Here is a 9,698-nt window from a genome sequence, read left to right as displayed (position 1 = left end):
CACGACTGAGCGACTGAACTGAAAAACGCCAAAGCTTCATTCTGGTCTCTTAAAGAATATAAAGCCTTTTATACTGAATTTCATTCTGCTCAACAAAATGAATTATATGCTCTTATTCAAGTTATTTGCCTACATCCTTGCCCCATTAATATAGTCTCTGACTCTATATATTGTTTTTGTATTAAAAAATATAGAAACCTTCACCATTAAACTCCAATCAACCTATTATTCAGCAACTCTTTTTCGAACTAAAATCTGTTGTTAGAAACCGCAATTCTCCCATTTTATTACACATATTCGAGCACATTCTTGTCTTCCTGGCCCATGACTTATGGTAATGAGCAAGCTGATGAAACTGTTTCCTTTGCTACTCCAGAGGAGCAGCATGCTCTGTTGCAGAACAATGCTGGCTCCCTACACCAGCTACAGAAAGTCCCATACCGCCAGGCTAAAGAAATTGTTAGTGATTGCTCTACTTGTAGACCTCTACATCTGACCCATCGCACAAGGTATTAATCCTTGTGGTTTGCAACCTAATGAACTATGGCAAATGGATGTAACTCATTGCCCGGAACTTTCTCCATCTTCTTTCTTGCATGTCTGTATCAACATTACACAACACGTTATAACTCACTTATTAGCTAGCTTTGCTGGAATGGGAACTCCTGCTGCTGCTGCTGCTGCTGCTGCTAAGTCCCTTCAGTCATGTCCGACTCTGTGTGACTCCATAGACGGCAGCCCACCAGGCACCGCCGTCCCTGGGATTCTCCAGGCAAGAATACTGGAGTGGGTTGCCATTTCCTTCTCCAATGCATGAAAGTGAAAAGTGAATATAACTCACTTATTAGCTTGTTTTGCTGGAATGGGAACTCCTAGTTCTAAAAACAGACAATGGTCCTGCCTATATTTCTAGACACTTTAAACAATTTTTACAATCTTTTTCTATTAAACATATTACAGGTATTCCTTATAATCTACAGGCACAAGGCATAGTCGAACGAGCACATCACACACTAAAATTGCAAATAAAAAAGTTAAAAAAGGGGGAATACACAGCAACACTACTATCTTCCTTATTTAAAGCAGACTTTACTAGATTCCAACAAAAGACATTTTCTAAACCTATAACTACTGTTAATACAGCTTCATTTGTTTTAAATTTTTTAAACTTAACACAGGGAAATATGCAGAAAAGCATTTCAAGGAATTGAAGGACACTTCTCTTCCTCTGCCCATTTGGTACCAAGATGGGTTAACGAAAAAATGGAAATCGGGGAACTATTCTTACAGGGAAAAGGGTACGCTTGTATTTCCCCAGTTGGATCCAAAGAACTCCCATGGTTTCCTCTTCCGAAGATTCGACCCAAGGGGGCCCCCGGCCTTCAAAATGGAGACAAGTCAACAAGGACCCCAGGAGGAAGACATTCGACTACAGGCCATGGCGGCTCTAAAGATCTCCAGGAAGCACCATCCTCGGCGGCATCACCTTTATGATCTCCCCACTTGGGGACAAATAAAAACACTTACTATTCGAGCTGAAAATTTGGTCTCTCAACAGGGAATGCTTCGGAGTCCTGAATACATTCTCCTGGCAATGCTCAGTCTTTTGGCCTGTATCTCCCCTTGCTCGAGCTCTGACTAATCAAGTTTACATACCCAGATCAGATCAGATCAGTCGCTCAGTCGTGTACGACTCTTTGCGACCCCATCAATCGCAGCACGCCAGGCCTCCCTGTCCATCACCAACTCCCGGAGTTCACTCAGACTCACAGCCATCGAGTCAGTGATGCCACCCAGCCATCTCATCCTCTGTCGTCCCCTCCTCCTGCCCCCAATCCCTCCCAGCAGCAGAGTCTTTTCCAATGAGTCAACTCTTCGCATGAGGTGGCCAAACTACTGGAGTTTCAGCTTTAACATCATTCCTTCCAAAGAAATCCCAGGGCTGATCTCCTTCACAATGGACTGGTTGGATCTCCTTGTAGTCCAAGGGACTCTCAAGAGTCTTCTCCAACACCACAGTTCAAAAGCATCAATTCTTCGGCGCTCAGCCTTCTTCACAGTCCAAGTCTCACATCCATACATGACCACAGGAAAAACCATAGCCTTGACTAGACAAACCTTTGTTGGCAAAGTAATGTCTCTGCTTTTGAATATGCTATCTAGGTTGGTCACAACTTTCCTTCCAAGGAGTAAGCGTCTTTTAATTTCATGGCTGCAGTCACTATCTGTAGTGATTTTGGAGCCCCCCAAAATAAAGTCTGACACTGTTTCCAGTGTTTCCCCATCTATTTCCCATGAAGTGGTTGGACCGGATGCCATGATCTTCATTTTCTGAATGTTGAGCTTTAAGCCAACTTTTTCACTCTCCACTTTCACTTTCATCAAGAGGCTTTTGAGAACCTCTTCATTTTCTGCCATAAGGGTGGTGTCATCTGCATATCTGAGGTTATTGGTATTTCTCCCGGCAATCTTGATTCCAGCTTGCGTTTCTTCCAGTCCAGCGTTTCTCATGATGTACTCGGCATAGAAGTTAAATAAGCAGGGTGACAATATCCAGCCTTGACGTACTCCTTTTCCTATTTGGAACCAGTCTGTTTTTCCATGTCCAGTTCTAACTGTTGCTTCCTGACCTGCATACACATTTCTCAAGAGGCAGATCAGGTGGTCTGCTATTCCCATCTCTTTCAGAATTTCCACAGTTTATTGTGATCTACGCAGTCAAAGGCTTGGGCATAGTCAATATAAGCAGAAATAGATGCTTTTCTGGAACTCTCTTGCTTTTTGCCATGATCCAGCGAATGTTGGCAATTTGATCTCCGGTTCCTCTGCCTTTTCTAAAACAGCTTGAACATCAGGCAGTTCACGCTTCACATATTGCTGAAGCCTGGCTTGGAGAATTTTGAACATTACTTTACTAGCATGTGAGATGAGTGCAATGTGCAGTAGTTTTGAGCACTCTTTGGCATTGCCTTTCTATGGGATTGGAATGAAAAACTGACATCTTTCCAGTCCTGTGGCCACTGCTGAGTTTTCCAAATTTGCTGGCATATTGAGTGCAGCACTTTAGCAGCAGCATCTTTCAGGATTCGGAATAGCTCAACTGTAATTGCATCACCTCCACTAGCTTTCTAAGGTCCACTTGACTTCACCATTCCAGGATGTCTTGCTCTAGGTCAGTAATCACACCATCGTGATTATCTGGGTCATGAAGATCTTTTTTGGTACACTTCTTCTGTGTATTCTTGCCATCTCTCTTAATATCTTCTGCTTCTGTTAGGTCCATACCATTTCTGTCCTTTATCGAGCTCATCTTTGCATGAAATGTTGCTTTGGTATCTCTGATTTCTTGAAGAGATCCCTAGTCTTTCCCATTCTGTTGTTTTCCTCTATTTCTTTCCATTGATCGCTGAAGAAGGCTTTCTTATCTCTTCTTGCTATTCTTTGGAAATCTGCATTCAGATGTTATATCTTTTCCTTTTCTCCTTTGCTTTTCGCTTCTCTTCTTTTCACAGCTCTTTGTAAGGTCTCCCCAGACAGCCATTTTGCTTTTTCGTATTTCTTTTCTATGGAAATGGTCTTGATCCCTGTCTCCTGTATATGTCACGAACCTCAGTCCATAGTTCATCAGGCACTCTGTCTATCAGATCTAGGGCCCTTAAATCTATTTCTCACTTCCACTGTATAATCATAAGGGATTTGATTTTAGGTCATACCTGAATGGTCTAGTGGTTTTTCCCTACTTTCCTTCAATTTCAGTCTGAATTTGGCAATAAGGAGTTCATGGTCTGAGCCAAGTCAGCTCCTGGCCTGTTTTTGCTGACTGTATACAGCTGCTCCACCCATGGCTGCAAAGAATATAATCAATCTGATTTCGGTGTTGGACCATCTGGTGAATGTCCATGTATAGAGCCTTCTCTTGTGTTGTTGGAAGAGGGTGTTTGTTATGCCCAGTGCATTTTCTTGGCAAAACTCTATCAGTCTTTGCCTTGCTTCATTCTGTATTCCAAGGCCAAATTTGCCTGTTACTCAGGTGTTTCTTGACTTCCTACTTTAGCATTCCGCTCCCCCTATAATGAAAAGGACATCTTTTTTGGGTGTTAGTTCTAAAAGGTCTTGTAGGTCTTCATAGAACCATTCAACTTCAGCTTCTTCAGCGTTACTGGTTGGGGCATTAGACTTGGATTACTGTGATATTGAATGGTTTTGCCTTGGAAACGAACAGAGATCATTCTGTCGTTTTTGCAGATTGCATCCAAGTACTGCATTTGGATGCTTTTGTTGACCATGATGGCCACTCCATTTCTTCTGAGGGATTCCTGCCCACAGTAGTAGATATAATGGTCATCTCTGAGTTAAATCACCCATCCAGTCCATTTTAGTGGCTGATTCCTAGAATGTCGACATTCACTCTTGCCATCTCTTGTTTGACCCACTTCCAATTTGCTTGATTCATGGGACCTGACATTCCAGGTTCCTATGCAATATTGCCTCCTTTACAGCATCGGACCTTGATTCTATCACCAGTCACATCCACAGCTGGGTATTCTTTTTGCTTTGGCTCCATCCTTTCATTCTTTCTGGAGTTATTTCTCCACTCATCTCCAATAGCATATTGGGTACCTACTGACCTGAGGAGTTTCTCTTTCAGATCCTATCATTTTCCCTTTTCATACTGTTCATGGGTTCTCAAGGCAAGAATACTGAAGTGGTTTGTCATTCCCTTCTCCAGTGAACGGACAGTCTGTCAGATCTCCTCCACCATGACCCGCCCGTCTTGGGTTGCCCCACGGGCAAGGCTTAGTTTCATTGAGTTAGACAGGCTGTGGTCCTAGTGTGATTAGATTGACTAGTTTTCTGTGAGTATGGTTCAGTGTGTTTTGCCCTCTGATGCCCTCTTTGCAACACCTACTGTCTTACTTGGGTTTCTCTTACCTTGGGCGTGGGGTATCTCTTCTCGGCTGCTCCAGCAAAGTGCAGCCATTGCTCCTTACCTTGGACGAGGGGTATCTCCTCACCGCCCCCTTCCTGACCTTCAACGTGGGATAGCTCCTCTAGGCCCTCCCCCCTCTATTGCAGGTCATAGAATGGACAGAGAAAAGACCGATCTTATTCAACCAATGACTCCACCCATATGCCCGCTCCCTAGAACCTGAAAGGGCTCTCACACCCTGGGTGAGGAGGGAAAACTAATTAACATCCCTTTAGGCTCTGAAGTCATTCCCTTGTGCACGGGCCCCAGCAGAATTGTTGACAAACAGCCGACAAATTTGGGCTTTTGACCTGCGTGCCATAAAGGATTATCCGACGTTGCTTGGATTATTTACTGCCCTTTCTTTTGTCTGTGAACCACGTTTATACTACTGAGACTTTAGGGAAGTGCTAGGGAAGAACAAAGAACATTATGCAAAGGGTTTACTTATAAGAACTTTACACATAGTCCTGTTCGTTGGGGGACTAATGTCAAGCCAAATCCAGTAAAATTAATGTTTGTGGCTAATCACTAATTCTTGATTGGGAACCCCAGGTATGTGGTTCTCTAACTGCTCAGAAGAGGTTAATAGCACGGTGTGTGATTATGTTACACAAGTGACATGGAAGGTCACTGACACTACGATGGAACATTACCATGGCAAAGGACTTCTTGGGTGGCTTGACGGTGGATTAACCCCACTTCGTCCTAGGATAGTCCTCGATAAACAGAGTGGGCCTGAACAATGACACATTTGGAAACTTGCTGTGAGCACAGAAGAACTTGGAACTTGGGACCGGACATTTCACAGGAACCAGTCCTGGTCATAGTAACTATTTCTTTCACTATAATCAGTCATATTTATACAGGCCTGTGTTCCCACTTCATTTTGTTATCACCATAGGAAATTTACAATTTAATAAGACTTATGTTCTGTAACTTGTATTAATTGCAAAATATATACTTGTCTTAACTCCTCTATCTCTTTAAGAAATGATTCCCTTTTGATTCTTCCATCTCGACATAGTTTGTGGTTACCAGTAAATCTCCAACGAGCCTGGGAAGAAGGTCCCATGGCTGGACTTGTTTCCAGATGACTTCAATTTTGTGTTACTCCTGTTCCTGTTAATCATAGTGCCTACAACTGGGAACAAATCAAATTTCATTTTACAAACATAATAAAATAGGGAGAATTGTCAGGAAGCATTTAACAGGAGGCTTCCTGTGTGCTGTTTTGGGTCTGTCATGAATTCTCTGTCCCTTGTTAATCTGAATATTCAGGAATTAAATGGAGTAGCAAACTACTCCCGGGGCTTAGGAATGCATGCATTTCCGTCGTTAGTTTTTCCACACGGTGATAAGTAACTATACGACCCTCTTCCTTTTTATGAACCATACAGTAAAAGTGATTATTTACAACCCCTCTCTCTTTCATATGGATGACCTCATGTTTCCTTGATAACTTGTAAGTTTTGATTTTATCTCTGCTGAAAATAGCTATCTTGTAAGACAGTATAATACCCACACAATGTTGAATAAAACACCTTTGCTCCACCAAAGCTTTCGTCCACATGTCTTTCTTTCTCTCTCTCTCAGGCTAATTCTCTGGAGCGCAGAGACCCGTCGTGCTCACTCTCCTGCCCGGGCTTCTAAGACCCTCTTGAGAAGGCGCCCTGTCCCTTCACCCCGTTAGAGAGGGCGCCAGGTGCCTTCGTGAGTGACGCAAGCACTGTGTCAAAGGATTTTACTGGTTTTCTGCATAAACCAAGGAATATCAGCCTCTTTCTCTTTCTCTCTTTTACTTTCTTATCGTCGACTCCAGACCACCAGGTTCCGGTCCATTAAAGGACCTTAACATATTACTCATTTGATAATACTGCCCATGTAATTATCCTACCCAATGAACCTAATTAGCTTAATATCTCTCTTTGTCCTGTTTCAGGGGCCCCTTTGAAGCATCCCGAGTTAGCTAGGGGTCAAGAAGACTTTCATTAGAATTTGATTTAGGAAGTTTTGTTGAAAATCTCAAAAGGGGTTCAAACACTAAATCAGATAGAGTCATAGATCAGTGTGAAACAATGGTTATTCACTTTGCCAACGGTGGTGGATGGTCACTTAGCTTGCTGATATGTTACAATGAGCATATACTGAGGCTCAGGGCCTAGTGGAAGTCGACTCTGCCATTTTGGCCTTAGTTGGTTCTATCAGGCGAGTGTATGCTCCTCGGTTCTGTCTCGTCACAACAAAGATGTGGAGTGAAGGACATTAAAGCCCCCTCAGCGTGTCACAGCTCTCGGGTCTTGGAGAGACCGTGTTATAGCTCTCAGGTCTCAAACGGACCGTGTTATAGCTCTTACACAAATCAGTGTTACAGCTCAATATTACAGCTCTATTTTATTTAGAAGATAGCAGGAAAATCCATCTGTGAGGTGTGAGGGCACGTTGATCCAAAGACACGAAGAGATGAGCACCTCAGCATGTGGGAGAGAGCGAGTGAGCTAGCTTCGGCTCCTCTTTTTGTATGTTTTTTTCCTGGGCCTGTCCTATGTCAATTGGGCCAGTCAGGAGTGGTGTTTGTTTTACCTCAGGTCCTCACTCCGGTCCTCAGACCTTCTTTTGTTCTATTTTCGTGGGCTTTTCTGTTCCTCATCTTTTAGACACCACCATTCTGGACTCCTTTTCCCTATTCTAACTACCTAACATTACCCCCTCAAGAGATGGAAGGCCCAATTCTTTGGGAATAGGGGTGTCGAGATCTTTCTGGCTACTTCCTGCTGAACTGGGATGGCGAGGGGTATTGGGCCTCCCCCTCTTGCTAGTCTCAAGCCTCAGAGTCCTTATAGTGGTGTCCATCTCAGGGTGAGTGATATTTTCCATGGCCGGCTGTAGTTTTATATCTTTGTTGAACTGGCACTGCATGTTGTAGCTGGTTGACTCGGGAAGAGAAAAAACAGGTTAGACAGTTGACAGTACATGGAACAATCATAAGCATCATCAATATGGCAGAACATGGACTAGTAGAGGCATCAGTCAATTTTAAATTCACATGGCCAGGATGGCTCAAGTCCCTCCTTATTTAGGGATCAGAAGATCTATCTCCTGTCTGTTTTGGAGTACAGTCTCTACCAAGCTGTGTTGGCTCTTTAGAGCTATCCTGAGAAATCTCATCCCCAGAAACCAGATTTTGGGGGTGTTCATTAGAATGGCACTCACTGGTAGTCCTCCATAGGTATCTGAGATCTCCCAGGGGCTCACAGGTGTATTGAGTGTCCTCTTCTGTTTTTTTCCACGGCCTGACTCAGGTTCTTGATGTCTCATCACAGAAAGAATCCAGTGAGAGACAAAGTGATAGGTAAGAAGTGGATTTATTCATGGAGAAACACTCCCCACAGACAGAGTGTGAGCCATTACAGAGGGCGAGCACAATGGCCTGGAAATCTGGTGTGGTTAGTTTCTATGGGCTGGGTAATTTCATAGACTACTAAGTGGGAGGATTATTCCAACAGTTTTGAGGAAGGGAAGGGGATGTCCAGGAGTTGGACCATGGCCCACTTTTTGGTCTTTGATGTTTGACCTCGGAACTGTCACGGCACCTTTGAGTGTGCCATTTAGCTTGCTGATGTGTTACAATGAGTTATACCAAGGATCAAGGTCTAGTGAAGATGACTTGTCGGCCATCTTGGACCCATTTGATGTTAATTCATTTATGTTGTGCCCTTGGGATATGTCAAAGGTTGTGCCCTGCCCTTTCCCCTCCTGTTACAAAGGAGCCTCAGGAGAATATTCACCTGGGGACTTACCCAGATGCTGGCCAAGGTGTCTCCATGTCCCCGATTCTTTCTCCTTCCTCCAAACAATTCTTTGGAGCAGAAACATTCAGGCTGACATAGGCTGGAGAAACTTCTTTAAGGTGAAGGTGTCCTCCCCAGCTTCTAGGGTGGTCTTCCTGCACCCTCCACTTCTGACTCAGAGCCCCCACTGCCTGGGTGCAGTACCTGGTGGGACTGGAGCTCAGCCTTCTTGACAAGGGTCCCAGGCCACCTGGCCTCTGAAGGAATCTTCCAACCCTCTGCCTTCTCAACAGAGCCTGGCATGGAGGAATGACCTCGGAGAGTCTGATCAAGCCAGGGGACCCCTGTGGGGCTGCCGCTAAGTTAACCTCACACCGACCACCCAATTTGTTGCCAAAATCCGGCCTCTGTACAGTGGTGCAGGATGAAACCTTTAAGGAAGAGTTGGGTGAAGTAGAAAGAAATTAGCTTTACTGTTTGGCCAGGCAAAGAGGGCCACAGCAGGCAAAGCCTTAAGACTGTGTGTCCCAGCCTGGTGGTGGTAGTGAGGAGTCTCACACTGTTTACCGAGCTGTGGTCAGTGGTGAGGTAATGAAGAGGCAGCGTCATCAACCTTCTGCTTCCAAATGGCCTGGGGTTGACTTGCTTGTGGGCAACATACAGTTAACTTCCTCCACCTGGTAGGGGTTTGAGTATCTGCTAAACAGTTCCCATATAAGGCACAGAACAATATCTGTAGACCTTGAGGAAAAACTAAATAAAGGTCCTTGACTTTGTCTAATGGCTGAAGTATTATTATTTTGGCTTCTTTGACTGTTTTCCTTTGCTTTCTGCATTTTCTCACTTCTCTGATTAAATTTATTCTTTTAAAAAATTTTTTATTTTTTATTTTCTGACCGCATCGCAAGCAAGTAGGATTCTCCTTCCCCAACCAAGAT

General features: G+C 44.0%; 1 pseudogene; it reads left to right on the top strand.

Moving 5' to 3' along the window:
- The window catches only part of LOC102391053, a 214,638-nt pseudogene that overhangs the window by 9,498 nt on the left and 195,442 nt on the right, over positions 1-9,698 (top strand).

Source organism: Bubalus bubalis, chromosome 18 (assembly GCF_019923935.1).
Source record: "Bubalus bubalis isolate 160015118507 breed Murrah chromosome 18, NDDB_SH_1, whole genome shotgun sequence".
NCBI lineage: Eukaryota > Metazoa > Chordata > Mammalia > Artiodactyla > Bovidae > Bubalus > Bubalus bubalis.
The sequence above is the reverse complement of the archived record's forward strand: the minus strand, read 5'-3'. Positions and strand labels throughout refer to the sequence as shown.